Source organism: Dendrobates tinctorius, unplaced genomic scaffold, assembly GCF_039654945.1.
Source record: "Dendrobates tinctorius isolate UK_male_01 unplaced genomic scaffold, ASM3965494v1 ptg000113l, whole genome shotgun sequence".
NCBI classification, from domain to species: domain Eukaryota; kingdom Metazoa; phylum Chordata; class Amphibia; order Anura; family Dendrobatidae; genus Dendrobates; species Dendrobates tinctorius.
Genome location: NW_027361781.1, coordinates 5098086 through 5116835, shown reverse-complemented (window position 1 = coordinate 5116835; position 18750 = coordinate 5098086).

Here is an 18750-nt window from a genome sequence, read left to right as displayed (position 1 = left end):
GGTAAAAACTAAGCTCTGGAAACTTCTGAAACGGCCAGCAATGAGTCCAGATCTAAATTTCATTGAATACCTGTTGAGAGATCTTAAAATTGCTTTTGTGAGAATAGAGACTTAGAGAAGTTTCCAAAAAAGAGTGGTCCAGAATTCCAATTGAGAAGTGTAAGAAGCTTGTTGATTGTTATAGTAGGCGATTGATTGCAGTTATTCCAAATGGTGTGCAACCAAATATTAATCTGATGGTGCCAACAATTTTGACCCTACCATTTTTGAGGTTCTGTGTGAAATTATGTTCAATTTATATTTTCTTCTCTGTTTTTTGTGTTGGTCCAACACACAGAAAGAAATAAACATGTGTATAACAAAATATGTTTAAATGCAAAAATTTTCTGGAGAAATACTTCATTTTCTGGAACAATTTAAAGGGTGCCAACACTAAGTCATGATTAATAGCTACTATAATACTGATACCTATGTACAAGAAAATGGCTACTATATTACTGCCTCTATGTACAAGTATATAACTACTATAATTATTCCCCTATGTACAAGAATATAACTACTATAATGCTGCCCCTATGTACAAGAATATAACTACTATAATACTGCTACTATGTACAAGAATATAACTACTATAATACTGCTCCTATGTACAAGAATATAACTACTATAATTCTGCTCCTATGTACAAGAATATAACTGCCATAATACTGCCCCTATGTACACAAATATAACTACTATAATACTGCCCCTATGTACAAGAATATACCATAACTACTATAATACTGTCCCTATGTACAAGAATATACTAGAACTACTATAATACTGCCCCTATGTACAAGAATATAACTACTATAATACTACCGCTTTGCACAAGAATATAACTACTAGAGTTGAGCGACTTTTGGTTTTTTAGGGTCGCGTTTCGTTTCGTGAAACACGACTTTTCCAAAAGTCGGGTCGAGCAAGATCGTCCGATTATAGGGAAAAGTCGGGGTCGTTCCGAAACACGAAACCCAATGTAAGTCAATGGGGAATAAAAGTCGGCAGTGAGAGGAGGACAGGAAACACACCAACAGTGCCCATTTGAATGCCAAAAGCATCAATTCTTCTTACTTAAGCTTGTCAACCTTAATTAACTTCATAATACAAGTTACGCACTGAAAAATGGGGGTTATTTGGCTAAAGTTGTGGGGGGGGAGGGCTGGCTGCAGGTTTTCATGTGCGCTGGGCGAAAGAGCGCCCCTTTAACACATACCACAACTCATCATGCTCCGATACGGCAGATAAATAGCGGTATAGTACAATGAAAAATACCTCACTTTTTACATCTCATGACGAGGCCCATCTATTTCTCCATACAGAATCATTGGTCCCATATAATGTTTGAAACAGTATATGATGAGCTCCACATAATGCTACAGTATATGTTGGTCCCCATGGATGAAGCTCCACTGTCTTATGGGCCCAAATAATGCTCCAAACATAATGGGCCCCATTTCTAATGCTCTAGTGTATAATGGGCCCTGTAAATGCTGCTCCAGTGTCTGATGTCCACCTTTGGAATGTTCCAGTGTATGGTGGGCCCCATCTATCATTCTCCAGAGTATAGTGCTCCCCAAAAATTGCTGTCCCAACATTGAAAACAATCAAATAAGTCTCCTCGCTAGGGAATCCCTGTACTTGTCTGGACAGGTGCTGTAGCTTGCTTAACAGCTCGCCAGCCGTTCTCACGCCCAGTATGGATTGCACGTGATTGCACAAAGGTTAGAAAGGGTACCGTATCCCTGGATAACATGTATGAATAGTGTACACATTCAAAATATATGTCTCAGGAGGCAGGCTCAGACGGTGTCAGGCCCAGTATGGATTGCACGTGATTGCACAAAGGTTAGAAAGGGTACCGTATCCCTGGATAACATGTATGGATAGCGTACACATTCAAAATATATGTCTCAGGAGGCAGGCTCAGACGGTGTCAGGCACAGTATGGATTGCACGTGATTGCACAAAGGTTAGAAAGGGTACCGTATCCCCGGATAACATGTATGGATAGCGTACACATTCAAAATATATGTCTCAGGAGGCAGGCTCAGACGGTGTCAGGCACAGTATGGATTTGACTGCCCAGATTACACAGCGGAGGAGCAGGGAGAGGTAAAGATTGCAAATGCTGGGGCCCTGCCCAAGCAAGGTGGGCCCACTCGTGGGCGTCGGTACTGGCACTGGGCCCCTCATAGTACAGCAGTGTGTCTGACGGCGGGTGTGCACCACCACCGTCAGAGACACTTGATTGCACTATGAGGGACCCTGTGCCAGTGCCCACGCCCAAGAGTCGGCCTACCCACTTGTCCAGGGCAACGGCACTCACACGGTGTCGTGCGCTAGGTGGTGACCCCGGCCATGGGGGGGGAGGCATCACAGTTAGGGAGTTTTAGAAAGTGGCATATGTTGATGTTGGACATTCAGCTGATGCAAAAGGCGAAATAGGTGAAGTACCAGGAAGAGGTGGACCAAAGCAAGCCATTTTTCTGTCACCCTATGTGTCATCAGGGGAAGGTGGGACAAAATCCTTGGAAACCCATGCGTGGTTCATTTTAATGAAGGTTAGATCATCCACATTTTGGGTTGACAGACGGGTCCTTTTTTCTGTCAGAATTGATCCAGCTGCACTGAAGACTCTTTCCGATAGCACACTTGCAGCTGGGCAAGCGAGCTCCTGTAAGGCATATTGGGCCAATTCAGGCCAGGTGTCCAGTTTAGCGGCCCAATAGTCAAAGGGGAATGACCTGTGTGGGAGAACATCGATATGGGAGGAAAAGTAGTTTGTAACCATAGTTGACAACTGCTGTATCCTGTCACTTTCCATCGATGCAGTATTACCAGTTGTGTGAGCGGTATTTGAAAAATCAGTCCACAACATTGTCATGAAACCCCTGTCTCCAACGCCACTTCTGCTGTGTGCACCACGAACACCTCTGCCAAGCTGCCCCCGGCCCGTACGGCTCATGTGAGAACCATCACTGCTGCTGTGTGCTGGGAATGCCTCAAGCAACCGATTTACCAGAGTTGCTTGTTTATTAGCCAATATTAGGTCAAGGTTCTCCTGTGGCATGATGTTTTGTAATTTGCCTTTATAGCGTGGATCCAGGATGCTGGCCAACCAGTAGTCGTCATCGTTCATCATTTTGGCAATGCGGGGGTCCCTTTTTAGGATCTGCAAGGCATAATCTGACATGTGGGCCAATGTTCCCGGTGTCAATGATGCACTGCGAGTGCTGGGTGGAGGAGCACTTTCTGGCAAATCCACATCCCTCCAGTCACGCACAAACCCTGTACCAGACCTTGCCACGCCAACATTTTCACTTGCCCCACGAGATGCATCCTCCTCCCCTAAGTAATCATCCCCATCATCCTCCTCCTCCTCCTCTTCTTCCTCCACCTCGTCCAGGAGAGGTCACTGAGCAGACAATGGCTGAATGTCATCAAGGATTCCCTCCTCCTCTTCCTCCTCATCAACATTGGCTGCAGACGCCTGCTCCTTAAGGTGCGTCAAAGTTTGCATGAGCAGACGCATAAGTGGGATGCTCATGCTTAGGATGGCGTCGTCTGCGCTTACCAGCCGTGTGCATTCCTCAAAACACTGAAGGACTTTACAAAGGTCTTTCAGCTTCGACCACTGCACGCCTGTCAACTCCATGTCTGCTCTCAAAGTGCCTGGCCGTGTATCCTCCCACAAATGCATTATGGCCTGCCTCTGCTCGCACAGCCGCTCCACCATGTGCAGGATGGAGTTCCACCTTGTTGCAATGTCGATAATGAGGCGGTGGTTGGGAAGGTGGAGCAATCGCTGCAGCTTCTGCATACGAACGGAGTGTACAGGCGACCGGCGGATGTGCGCGCACAGTCTTCGCACCTTCTGGAGCAGGGCTGTTAACTCCGGATAATTTTTGAGGAAGCACTGCACCACCAGGTTCAATGTGTGAGCCAAGCAAGGTATGTGGCTGAGTTTTGAAAGGGCTATGGCTGCCACAAAATTACGCCCGTTATCACTAACTACCTTGCCTGCCTCAAGATGTACACTGCCCAGCCATGACTCAGTTTGTCGCTTCAAGTACTCGGCCAGCACCTCGGCGGTGTGTCTGTCGCCCAAACACATCATCTGCAACACAGCCTGCTGACGCTTTCCACTAGCTGCTCGATAGGGGGACACATCGTGTGCAACAGTGGCAACTGCAGATGGAGTGCTCGTACGACTGCGCTCTGTGGACGAGCTTTCGCTTCTGGAGGAGGAGGAGGAGGAGGAGGGTCGAACGCCTACAGCCAACTGTTTCCTATACCATGGGCTAGGCAGCACTGTCCCACCACCGCTGTCCCCTGTGGACCCTGCATCCACCACATTAACCCAGTGCGCAGTGATGGACACGTAATGGCCCTGGCCATGCCGACTGGACCATGCATCAGTTGTGAGGTGCACCTTTCCGCTCACTGACTGCTTGAGTGCATGGACAATGCGGTCTTTCACATGATGGTGGAGGGCTGGGATGGCTTTGCGAGAGAAGAAGTGGCGACTGGGTAGGTCATAGCGTGGTACTGCATAGGCCATGAGTTCGCGGAAAGCTGTGCTTTCCACCAACCGAAAGGGCATCATCTCAAACGAGATTAGTTAGGCAATGTGGGCGTTCAAACCCAGTGTACGCGGATGAGAGACTGAGTACTTTCTTGACCTACTCATAGTGTCTGGGAGGGTGAGCTGGACTTGAGAGCTGCATATGGTGGAAGTAGCGGTGGACAGGGCGGACTGAGAGAGGGTTGATGATGGTGATGGAGTTGGTGTTCTTTCTGATGGCCTAGAATCAGTCTTTCGTTGATATAACAGTGGGATTCCCTGACTGCTGTGGTCTTGCAACGACACCTCAACATTTGCTGCTGTGCTAACTGGTGGGCTTACAGTGGGGGAAACAATGTAGCGTTGCTGACTACCTTGGTTGTGATCAGTTGCACATGTGGTACTTGAGGTTTGGTGTTGTGTCCACGCTTGCAAGTGCATGCTGGTTAAATGTCTAAGCATGCAACTGGTATTCAAATTTTTCAGATTTTTCCCTCGGCTAAAGGTCTTTGCGCACTTCTTACAGATAACCTTGGCCTGATCATGAGGATTTTGTTCAAAAAAGTGCCACACTGCACTCTTCCTACTTTGGCAGACATTTTGCGGCCTAGCACGCTGTGATCTTTTGACCCTCTGGACAAGCTGTCCAGCAACTCTTTTGATGTTTGGAACCTGTCTTTGGAGTGCTCCGGGCCTGCCAGATAACAGCTGTTGCGATGTCGATGTCTGCTGTGGATGCTCCTCATCTGAGCTATTGGAAGCAGCACCCTCTTCCCCCAATGGATGCCAATCTGGGTCAACAACTGGGTCATCCATCACCTCCTCTTCTATGTCATGTGCACCTTTCTCTGTGTCACCGTGTATGGTGGTATAGTGTGCGGGAAGGGGCACCTGAGTCTCATCAGGGTCAAAATCTGGCTCTGTACACTGCGAGGACAATGTAGTGCTCTGAGTGAATGTACCAGCAGAATCATCCATCAGCGGCTGTGCATCAGTGCACTCCATGTCAGATTCATCTTGGCCTGGGTAATTCACCATTTCACTTGATAATCCAGGCATGGTATGTGAAAACAGCTCCATGGAGTAATCAGTAGTATGGCCTGCGTCATCCTTCAATCTTGGTTGGGGTGAAGGACACAAGGAAAGGTGTGGTTCATGAACATGAGCCTCCAATGACGACTCAGTGCTTTTACTTTTTACAACTGAAGAAGAGGAGGCGATAGAGCTGGAGACTGAGTCAGCAATGTAAGACAAAATTTTTTCCTGATGCTCTGCCTTTAAAAGCGGTTTGCCAACTCCTAGAAAACTAAGCGTTCGAGGCCTTATGTAGCCAGACGATGACGCAGGGTCAGCACCTCCTGCATTCGGTCCTATTTTGCTCTTGCCACTACCATCAGATCCACCACCAACACCATCATTACCAGCTGCCAACCCCCGCCCAATTCCACGGCCTCTTCCACCAGCCTTCCTCATTTTTGGTAGAAATGTAGACAAAATCCAACAAACTATATAGTAATGTAAAACAAGGTACAAGGTGTCTATAGGACAGGGGAGATTTAGAATTTCTGCACACACTTGTGGACAGTGGACACTTTTGGATTGTGTGAGGCCCACTGATATCTGAGCGCTATGTGACAGGCTCGATGGCACAGCTGCCTGTGACCAAAGTGACGAGAGGATAATGGAGATTTTGAATCTCTGCGCACACTTTTGGACACTGGACACTTGTGGATTGTGTGAGGCCCACTGATATCTGAGCGCTATGTGACAGGCTCGATGGCACAGCTGCCTGTGACCAAAGTGACGAGAGGATAATGGAGATTTTGAATCTCTGCGCACACTTTTGGACACTGGACACATGTGGATTGTGTGAGGCCCACTGATATCTGAGCGCTATGTGACAGGCTCGATGGCACAGCTGCCTGTGACCAAAGTGACGAGAGGATAATGGAGATTTTGAATCTCTGCGCACACTTTTGGACACTGGACACTTGTGGATTGTGTGAGGCCCACAGATATCTGAGCGCTATGTGACACGCTCGATGGCACAGCTGCCTGTGACCAAAGTGATGAGAGGATAATGGAGATTTTGAATCTCTGCGCACACTTTTGGACACTGGACACTTGTGGATTGTGTGAGGCCCACTGATATCTGAGCGCTATGTGACACGCTCGATGGCACAGCTGCCTGTGACCAAAGTGACGAGAGGATAATGGAGATTTTGAATCTCTGCGCACACTTTTGGACACTGGACACTTGTGGATTGTGTGAGGCCCACTGATATCTGAGCGCTATGTGACACGCTCGATGGCACAGCTGCCTGTGACCAAAGTAACGAGAGGATAATGGAGATTTTGAATCTCTGCGCACACTTTTGGACACTGGACACTTGTGGATTGTGTGAGGCCCACTGAAATCTGAACGCTATGTGACACGCTCGATGGCACAGCTGCCTGTGACCAAAGTGACGAGAGGATAATGGAGATTTTGAATCTCTGCGCACACTTTTGGACACTGGACACTTGTGGATTGTGTGAGGCCCACTGATATCTGAGCGCTATGTGACACGCTCGATGGCACAGCTGCCTGTGACCAAAGTGATGAGAGGATAATGGAGATTTTGAATCTCTGCTCACACTTTTGGACACTGGACACTTGTGGATTGTGTGAGGCCCACTGATATCTGAGCGCTATGTGACAGGCTCGATGCCACAGCTGTGACAAAAGTGACTAGAGGATAAGGGAGATTGGATTGCTTTTAAAAAAGCAGTTTGAGGAGCAGTGGGTAAACAGCAATGCCAGCGTGTCAGGAAGCCTTAAAAGGCAGCCCAACAACCAACACCACTGATACACCACAATATAGCCTCCCCTTGCACTGCACACACAGTGACTTGTGTGTTGTGCAGGCCAAATCGCTAGCAGCAGAAGCAGTTTTTTTGTCTTCTTCCCTGCCTAACGCTCTCCCTACAGAATCAGCAGCAACCTCTCCCTATACTAAGATCGGCAGAAGTAAGATGGCGGTCGGCGTGCACGCCCTTTTATACCCCCTGTGACGCCCACCAAAGCAAGCCAATCACTTGCATGCCCTTCTGGAAGATGGTGGTGACCCGTGCCTAGGTCATCACGTTGCCCACAGTGTCCGTGGATCCTGATTGGCTGAAAAAGAGCGCAAAACAAACTTTTGAAACGCGACTTTGGCGCGTAAGTCGCCGACCTCGTGGCCGACCTCATCCTAGGGTCGGGTTTCGTTTCATGAAACCCGACTTTGCCAAAAGTCGGCGACTTTTGAATTTTTTTGACCCGTTTCGCTCAACTCTAATAACTACTATAATCCTGCTCCTATGTACAAGAATATAACTATTATAATATTGCTCTCTATGTACATGAATACAACCACTATAATTCTTTCCGTACGTACAAGAATAAAACAACATTAATATTGTCTCCCATATACAAGAGTATAACTGTCATGATCCAGATCGGGTTTTTCCTGTCTTTCTTTTTCCTTGTCTGGTCATGTAAGGAGTTAACTTTTCTCTGCCTTGTCCTGGTTTCAGGTTTGCTATTTGTCTGTGCTGCATCCTGCAGGCAGTGTCAGTTATATTTCCTGCCTACAGTGTATGTAGCTGACTCTGGTGAACCCCTGGTTTGTCCTGTTGTGTTTAGCTGACTTTGCTTGTGTCTGTGTTCTCCGTCCCTGCCTGTCCTGTCTCTGCGTGTACTTGTGTGTTTGGATTCCCTGGTACTCAACTCAGCCTTGGCTCTGATCTGATTCTGTGTCTTCCATCTGATATCTCTTCTACTGACCGGCTTTGACCTATTTGCGCTCCTCTGACTCTGCATTTGCCATTCCCCTTTGTACGTCGCTACTCTCTGGTATCGACCCGGCTTGCTGACTACTCTGCTGCCAAATGGTGGCAGCCTCACTGCAGTTCTGTAGTTGTGCTCCATGCAGGACTTTGGTTCATTCACCACTCTGCTGACATCTAGTGGAGTTTGCACTACTCTGTAGCCACCTGCTGTGCTGCAGCGTGACAATAACTACTATAAAACTGCCCCTATAAACAAGCATATAATTACTGTAATACTGCCTTTATGTACAAGATTATCACTACTATAATGCTGCCCCTATTTATAAGAATATCACTACTATAATAATGCCCTTATGTACAAAAATATAGCTACTGCAATTATTCCCTCTACTTACAAGAATATAATTAAATTAAAAATGCTCCTTATGTACAAGGATATAACTAATATCATACTGTTCCTGATGTACAAGAATACAACTAAGATAATACTGTCCCTAAGCAAAATTACTTCTAGTGTCCCCTATGTAAAGGAATATAACTACTATAATACTGACCCAGATATACAAGAATATAACTACTATAACAGTGCCGCCTATATAAAGGAATATAATTACTACAATGCTGTCACCAAGGTACAAGTATATAACTATTATAATACTGACTCGAAGTACAAGAATATAATTGCGACGCTGAGTCACTCCTCATGGACAAATCGTGAGTGGAGTTAGTCGAGTAGTCCGAGGTCTATAGCCAGGAGAAAGAAGAGAAAGTCGTAGCGAGGTAACAGCCCAAAGTCAAAATACCAGAAAGATAGCAGATTAGAGCAAAAAGGTTAAACAGATGGATGGTCAGATTGAGTTCCAAGGTTAGGCAGTGATACAGCAACAAGCAAAATACAAGGCACAGAATGAGCTAACCACACTTAGCTGAAGTTATGGCTGACAGTTATCTTGCACTGCCAGCTCAATTAAATAATTGGATAATTGAGGTAACCGGGGCACCTGACCAAAGCTCAGCACCTAAATAGAAACACAGACAGTTCAGCAGGCCTCTAAACCAGACTGGACTCCTGAGCTGTCAATTACTGCACAGACAGCTCACCTCTGAGGAGTAGAATCCGTATGACAACAACTATTATTCTTCCCACTAGTTACAAAAATATAGCTAATATAAAACTACCCCTTATGTACAAGAATAAAACTACAAAAATACTGTCCCTATGAAAAAGAATATAGCTAATATAATTTTGCCCTTATGTACAAGAATATAACTACTATAATACTGCCCCTATGTACAAGAATATAACTACTATAATACTGCCCCTATCTTCAAGAATATAACTGCTATAAAACTGCTCCTATGTACAAGAATATAACTACTATAATAGTACCCCTATCTTCAAGAATATAACTACTATAATACTGTTCCTATGTACAAGAATATAACTACTATAATACTGTCCCTATGTTCAAGAATATAACTACTGTAATAATGCCCCCTATGTGCTAGAATATAACTACTATAATACTGCTCCTATGTACAAGAACATAACTACTATAATACTGCCCCTATATACAAGAATATAACTACTATAATACTGTTCCTATGCACAAGAATATAACTACTATAATAATGCCCCTATATACAAAAATATAGCCACTATAATACTGTTCCTATGTAGAAGAATATAACTACTATAATACTGCTCCTATGTACAAGAATATAACTACTATAATACTGCCCCTATGTACAAGAATATAACTACTATAATACTGCTCCTATGTACAAGAATATAACAACTATAATACTGCTACTATGTACAAGAACATAACTACTATAATACTGCCCCTATATACAAGAATATAACTACCATAATACTGTTCCTATGTACAAGAATGTAACTACTATAATACTGCCCCTACATACAAGAATATAGCTACTATAATACTGTTCCTATGTAGAAGAATATAACTACTATAATACTGCTTCTATGTACAAGAATATAACTACTATAATACTGCCCCTATGTACAAGAATATAACTACTATAATACTGCTCCCTATGTACAAGAATATAACTACAATAATACTGCCACTATGTACAAGAATATAACTACCACAATACAACCCCTATGTGCAAGAATATAACTACTATAATATCTATAATACTGCCCCTATGTACAAGAATATAACTACTATAATACTGCTCCTATGTACAAGAATATACCTACTATAATACTGCCCCCATGTATAAGAATATAATTACTATAATACTTCCCCTGTGTACAAGAATATAACTACTTTAATACTGCCTCCTATGTACAAGAATAAAACTACTATAATCCTGCCCCTATGTACAAGAATATAACTACTATAATACTGCCTCTATGTATAAGAATATAATTACTATGATACTGCTCCTATGTACAAGAATATAACTACTTTAATACTGCTCCTATGTACAAGAATATAACTACTATAATACTGCCCTTATATACAATAATATAACTACTATAATATCTATAATACTCCCCCTGTGTACAAGAATATAACTACTATAATACTGCCCCATGTACAAGAATATAACTACTATAATACTGCCGCTATATACAAGAATATAGCTACTAAAAGACTGCCCCTATGTACAAGAATATAACTACTATAATACTGCCCCTATGTACAAGAATATAACTACTATAATACTGCTCCCTATGTACAAGAATATAACTACTATAATACTGCTCCCTATGTACAAGAATATAACTACTATAATACTGCTCCTACTGTATGTACAAGAATATAACTACTATAATACTGCCCCTATGTACAATAATATAACTACGATAATGCTGTTCCTATGTACAAGAATCTAACTACTATAATACTGCCCCTATATACAAGAATATAGCTACTATAATACTGCCCCTATGTATAAGAATATAATTACTATAATACTGCCCCTGTGTACAAGAATATAACTACTATAATACTGCCTCCTATGTACAAGAATAAAACTACTATAATACTGCCCCTATGTACAAGAATATAACTACTATAATACTGCCTCTATGTACAAGAATATAACTACCATAATACTGCCCCTATGTACAAGAATATAACTACTATAATATCTATAATACTGCCCCTATGTACAAGAAGATAACTACTATAATACTGCCTCCTGTGTACAAGAATATAACTACTATAATACTGCCCCTATGTATAAGGATATAATTACTATAATACTGCCCCTGTGTACAAGAATATAACTACTATAATACTGCCTCCTATCTACAAGAATAAAACTGCTATAATACTGACCCTATGTACAAGAATATAACTACTATAATACTGCCTCTATGTATAAGAATATAATTACTATGATACTGCTCCTAAGTACAAGAATATAAATACTTTAATACTGCTCCTATGTACAAGAATATAACTACTATAATACTGCCCTTAAATACAATAATATAACTACTATAATATCTATAATACTGCCCCTGTGTACAAGAATATAGCTACTATAATACTGTTCCTATGTAGAAGAATATAACTACTATAATACTGCTCCTATGTACAAGAATATAACTACTTCAATACTGCTCCTATGTACAAGAATATAACTGCTATAATACTGCTCCTTTGTACAAGAATATAACTACCATAATACTGCCCCTATGTACAAGAATATACCTACCATAATACTGCCCCTATGTACAAGAATTTAACTACTATAATATCTATAATACTGCCCCTATGTACAAGAATATAACTACTATAATACTGCTCCTATGTACAAGAATATAACTACTATAATACTGCCTCCTGTGTACAAGAATATAACTACTATAATACTGCCCCTATGTATAAGAATATAACTACTATAATACTGCCCCTGTGTACAAGAATATAACTACTTTAATACTGCCTCCTATGTACAAGAATAAAACTACTATAATACTGCCCCTATGTACAAGAATATAACTACTATAATACTGCCTCTATGTATAAGAATATAATTACTATGATACTGCTCCTATGTACAAGAATATAAATACTTTAATACTGCTCCTATGTACAAGAATATAACTGCTATAATACTGCCCTTATATACAATAATATAACTACTATAATATCTATAATACTGCCCCTGTGTACAAGAATAGAACTACTATAATACTGCCCCTATGTACAAGAATATAACTACTATAATACTGCCGCTATATACAAGAATATAGCTACTAAAAGACTGCCCCTATGTACAAGAATATAACTACTATAATACTGCCCCTATGTACAAGAATATAACTACTATAATACTGCTCCCTATGTACAAGAATATAACTACTATAATACTGCTCCCTATGTACAAGAATATAACTACTATAATACTGCTCCTACTGTATGTACAAGAATATAACTACTATAATACTGCCCCTATGTACAATAATATAACTACTATAATGCTGTTCCTATGTACAAGAATCTAACTACTATAATACTGCCCCTATATACAAGAATATAGCTACTATAATACTGCCCCTATGTATAAGAATATAATTACTATAATACTGCCCCTGTGTACAAGAATATAACTACTATAATACTGCCTCCTATGTACAAGAATAAAACTACTATAATACTGCCCCTATGTACAAGAATATAACTACTATAATACTGCCTCTATGTACAAGAATATAACTACCATAATACTGCCCCTATGTACAAGAATATAACTACTATAATATCTATAATACTGCCCCTATGTACAAGAAGATAACTACTATAATACTGCCTCCTGTGTACAAGAATATAACTACTATAATACTGCCCCTATGTATAAGGATATAATTACTATAATACTGCCCCTGTGTACAAGAATATAACTACTATAATACTGCCTCCTATCTACAAGAATAAAACTGCTATAATACTGACCCTATGTACAAGAATATAACTACTATAATACTGCCTCTATGTATAAGAATATAATTACTATGATACTGCTCCTAAGTACAAGAATATAAATACTTTAATACTGCTCCTATGTACAAGAATATAACTACTATAATACTGCCCTTAAATACAATAATATAACTACTATAATATCTATAATACTGCCCCTGTGTACAAGAGTATAGCTACTATAATACTGTTCCTATGTAGAAGAATATAACTACTATAATACTGCTCCTATGTACAAGAATATAACTACTTTAATACTGCTCCTATGTACAAGAATATAACTGCTATAATACTGCTCCTTTGTACAAGAATATAACTACCATAATACTGCCCCTATGTACAAGAATATACCTACCATAATACTGCCCCTATGTACAAGAATTTAACTACTATAATATCTATAATACTGCCCCTATGTACAAGAATATAACTACTATAATACTGCTCCTATGTACAAGAATATAACTACTATAATACTGCCTCCTGTGTACAAGAATATAACTACTATAATACTGCCCCTATGTATAAGAATATAACTACTATAATACTGCCCCTGTGTACAAGAATATAACTACTTTAATACTGCCTCCTATGTACAAGAATAAAACTACTATAATACTGCCCCTATGTACAAGAATATAACTACTATAATACTGCCTCTATGTATAAGAATATAATTACTATGATACTGCTCCTATGTACAAGAATATAAATACTTTAATACTGCTCCTATGTACAAGAATATAACTGCTATAATACTGCCCTTATATACAATAATATAACTACTATAATATCTATAATACTGCCCCTGTGTACAAGAATAGAACTACTATAATACTGCCCCTATGTACAAGAATATAACTACTATAATACTGCCGCTATATACAAGAATATAGCTACTAAAAGACTGCCCCTATGTACAAGAATATAACTACTATAATACTGCCCCTATGTACAAGAATATAACTACTATAATACTGCTCCCTATGTACAAGAATATAACTACTATAATACTGCTCCCTATGTACAAGAATATAACTACTATAATACTGCTCCTACTGTATGTACAAGAATATAACTACTATAATACTGCCCCTATGTACAATAATATAACTACTATAATGCTGTTCCTATGTACATGTACAAGAATCTAACTACTATAATACTGCCCCTATATACAAGAATATAGCTACTATAATACTGTTCCTATGTAGAAGAATATAACTACTATAATACTGCCCCTATGTACAAGAATATAACTACTTTAATACTGCTCCTATGTACAAGAATAGAACTACTATAAGGCCTCTTTCACACATCAGGTTTTCGCCGTCAGGCGCGATCCGGCGCTTTTGACAGAAACCGGATCCGGCGAAATGCAATGCCTGATCCGGTTTCCCCCCCATTGACTTGCATTTGCGCCGGATCGCGCCGGATGGCCATGCGTTTCATCCATTTTTCGCCGGATCCGGCAATGTGTCGCGATCCGGCGTCTGGAAAAACCGGAGACTGTAACGTTTTTTGTCTTCGGCGAAAAAGCCGGACACGCCGGATCCGGCGCGTCCGGCTTTTTCACACAATGAAAGCCTATGAGCGCCGCAATGCGCCGGATCCGGTTTTTTGGGTCTGAGCATGCTCAGTAGCTCTGCCCACAAGACATATATAAAAGCAAGACAGTGGGACCCACAGCCACACCCAACATGCCACCCAAGAAAGCAACCAAGCGCAGCAGGAGAAGGCAGGAGACCACTGCAGCACCATCAGCACCACCACCACCCCAAATGGAGCAGCAAATGGAACATGCTGAGGAGGGGAGGCCAGCAGCAGATGAGAGACGGTAATTATCAAATCCCCCATTCCTCCAAACTAGGGCTATTGAATATCAAGATATTCATTGGCCCTTTGTTTCTCTTTATTCAACAGCCACCCAATAGATGCAGCAGCAGCAGCAATGGCAGCAGGTGGAACACCACCCACAGGCATGGAGTGTGGCCACCAGGAAGACAGCACATCATCTTCTGGGAGCCCTCCCTCGCATCGTCAGCGTTTGACGGTAAGTTTTTATTTCCACAATCCATCATCTCTGTAATATATGTCTATTCATTGCCTTTTATTTCAAAACAGGAATCACAAGATGAAGAGGAGCTCCCAGAAGAAGAAGGAAGGGGTGGACAGACACTTGGAGTGGGCTCACAATTGGTAAGTTTTTTGCATCAAACGCAGAAACACAACATCACACTACACACAACACATAGAAAACAATGTTCTGCAGACCACACACAGCAAACAAATGCCTACATCCAAAGACATAACATTTTTTGTTTTCTTCTCTAGTCTTCCCAATCTGGTGCTCGGCCAAGAGGTCCTCGCAGTGCCTCCCAGGGTCGTCGGCGACAGCAACGCGGCGGTCACCAGCGTGTAAGTATAAATATTTTTGCTTTGTTTTTTTGCACTTTTTATTTCATTTCTTTTGTGGAGGCTAATTATGTTATTTTTGTCTTTTTCTTTAACAGCCTTCACAGCGTGCTCCCGACTCTGACGGTGAGGATGGAGGACTCGATGTGGACCACCTCATCGATCTCGTCAGAGAAAGGGAGCCGCTCTGGAATATGGCTGACCGCCGCCACGCTGACCTTATCGTTACCCGACGACTCTGGGAGGAAATCTGTTCGCTCCTTGTGGGCCGCTGGGAGGACCTCGATGTTCGGGCCCAGATTAAAGAGCGTAAGTATATACAGTATCGGTTGCTTGATGTAAACCAGTGTTTCCCGAACTCCAGTCCTCATGGTCCCCACAGATCATGTGTTCAGGATTTCTATTTACTATGGAAATCCTGAAAACATGACCCCTGGGGACCATGAGGACTGGAGTTTGTGAAACACTCATGTTGTATACTAACCACTTTGTCCTTTCTCGTTTCAGGGAACAGAATTGTGAATCGGTGGCGGTCTGTGAGGGATCGTTTCAAGAAGGAGTTCAATAAAGAGATGCGGGCCCCGAGTGGATCTGGAGGACGCAGGAGCAAGTACAAGTACGCAGAAGCCCTGTCGTTCCTCCGGGAAACAATGGTCACTAGAAGGTAAATATTACACACCACATGTGAAAAAAAATGTTAGATGTAACTTTTTTTTTTCAGCCAGGGCCATACCATGTCAGTATTTTAATTGTTTTTTTTTCTCTTTATTCCACAGCACGGTGAGCAGCACTCGGGAGCCTGCACGATTGGACCCTTCTGAGGCGATCCCTGAGGAGACCGGCACCGAGGAAACACTTCGACCGCCCCGGTACATCTGCACCTTCCCAGCCTTCCCACACATTCGACCCATCTGTCCCATCCACCAGCACAGGAGCATCGTGGCCGCCTACATTACATGAAGCTGCTGGTGAGGAGATTGCTTTCCCTTTACCCCACCCTTCTGCCCCTGCCACCTCTAGTACACCTGCGGGTACTGGGCGGCAGTAGCAGAGGGGTCAGGAAAAGAGTTATGCGCAAGAGTTCTTGCATCTGAATGCATCTTTCCAGAACTGTCTAAAAGTCTTGTCAGAGCAAATCTCCGCAGGCTTTCAGCAGATCAACTCCAGCATTCTGGAGGTGAAGACACTTCTGCAAACCATGCATTCAGAAGCAAGATCTTCGCCAAACCACACCTTTTTCAGGTCTGTTGTGGAGCGCATGGCAACACTATCTCCTACCCAGCAGATGCATGTAATGCATTCGTGCCACGGTGCTCTACAGCAGGTTACCTCCCAACCTCCACCTCCCACCACTGTAGTTCCTCCACCTGCACCCCCTCCAGCCACTTTCCATCCTCCCCCTCCTATTACATCTGCACCCCCTCCAGCCACTTTCCATCCTCCCCCTCCTATTACATACCAGCAACCTCACCAGTACCAGCAACCTTCCCAGTACCAGCAACCTCCCCAGTACCAGACATCTCCCCACTTCCAGCAACCTGCCCCGTACCAAACTCCTTCCCCGTACCAAACTCCTTCCCCGTACCAAACTCCTTCCCCATACAACTTTCCATCAACATCATCTGCTCCTACAGTCCCTGCCCAACCCTCCATTCCACCGCCCACCACCTCTTCTGCCTCCCACATGTCCACCCATTCTGTAGCTTTTTCCACACCATCACCTCTAACTGTTCCTTCCCCACCACGATCCCAGTCCTCTCTCCACACTCCCATTGTCGAAGTGTCCCGCAGCCCCTCCAGCAGTATTTCCACCCCACACTACACCGAGTTATAATGTTTTTTTTGTAATAAAAATGCCCATTTGGTTGGTTTCAAACCTTTATTAAAAAAGTTTTTTTAACTTTAAAAACAGTTTACACAAAAAAAAATATTTTAAATAAAAGTTAAATTATTGTTTACACTGGTTGTCTGTCATTTCTTTCTGCGGCGAAATATGTTTAAAAAAAAGGTTAAATACAGGGTATTTAAAAGGTAAAAAGGTATTCAAAACCAGGTATATAACTGTGGGTAAATTTTAGCTTTTTGCCACAGTTGTGTTCCTGGTTGTGTTTGAAGCAAAGTATTTCACCTAAAAAGTTGTGTTTATTGTTGGTGATTTCCTAACAATGTACACAACTTTTGTTAAAAGGTGAAATACTTTGCATAAAACACAACCAGGTACACACCTGTGGCCTAAAGCTAAAAATAGTAAGACCATGACAAGATAGCCAACTTTGGTTGGCAAAGGTATATACTGTTGGTCCAGAAGGTACACAAGTTTGGTTAGGGCACAAATCTTTCACACTCTGTCATCCTGCCAGTGTACTCTGCCTTGAGGTGACATAAAGTATAGTGCAAAATTGTCCCTCATTACTGAAACCGTCACAGAACTTCTAGTGGTAATATTTCCAATGACAACATCCATCTTCGCCAGTAACTTGCTCTTCTCTCCAACCTGCACTTTCTCCTCTACAACCTGTCAAAGAAGGGCTGTAGGAACATGCTATATATAGTTTTCCAGTAGCCAATCCCGTTCGGAAGGCAACAAGGGTCAATTTTAAAAACCAGATCCGGCGTAATCCGTCGAAAAACGGATAGAAAAACGGATGAACCGGATGAGACGGATCCGGTTTTGTCTGTCAAGAACAAGACGGATCCGGCAGAAAACCGGATCCGGCACATCAGGTTTTACAAAACATTTGCCGGATCCGGCATTCCGGCACGACGCCGGATCGCGCCTGACGCCGAAAACCTGATGTGTGAAAGTAGCTATGTACAAGAATATAACTACCATAAAACTGCCCCTATGTACAAGAATATAACTACCATAATACTGCCCCTATGTACAAGAATATAACTACTATAATATCTATAATACTGCCCCTATGTACAAGAATATAACTACTA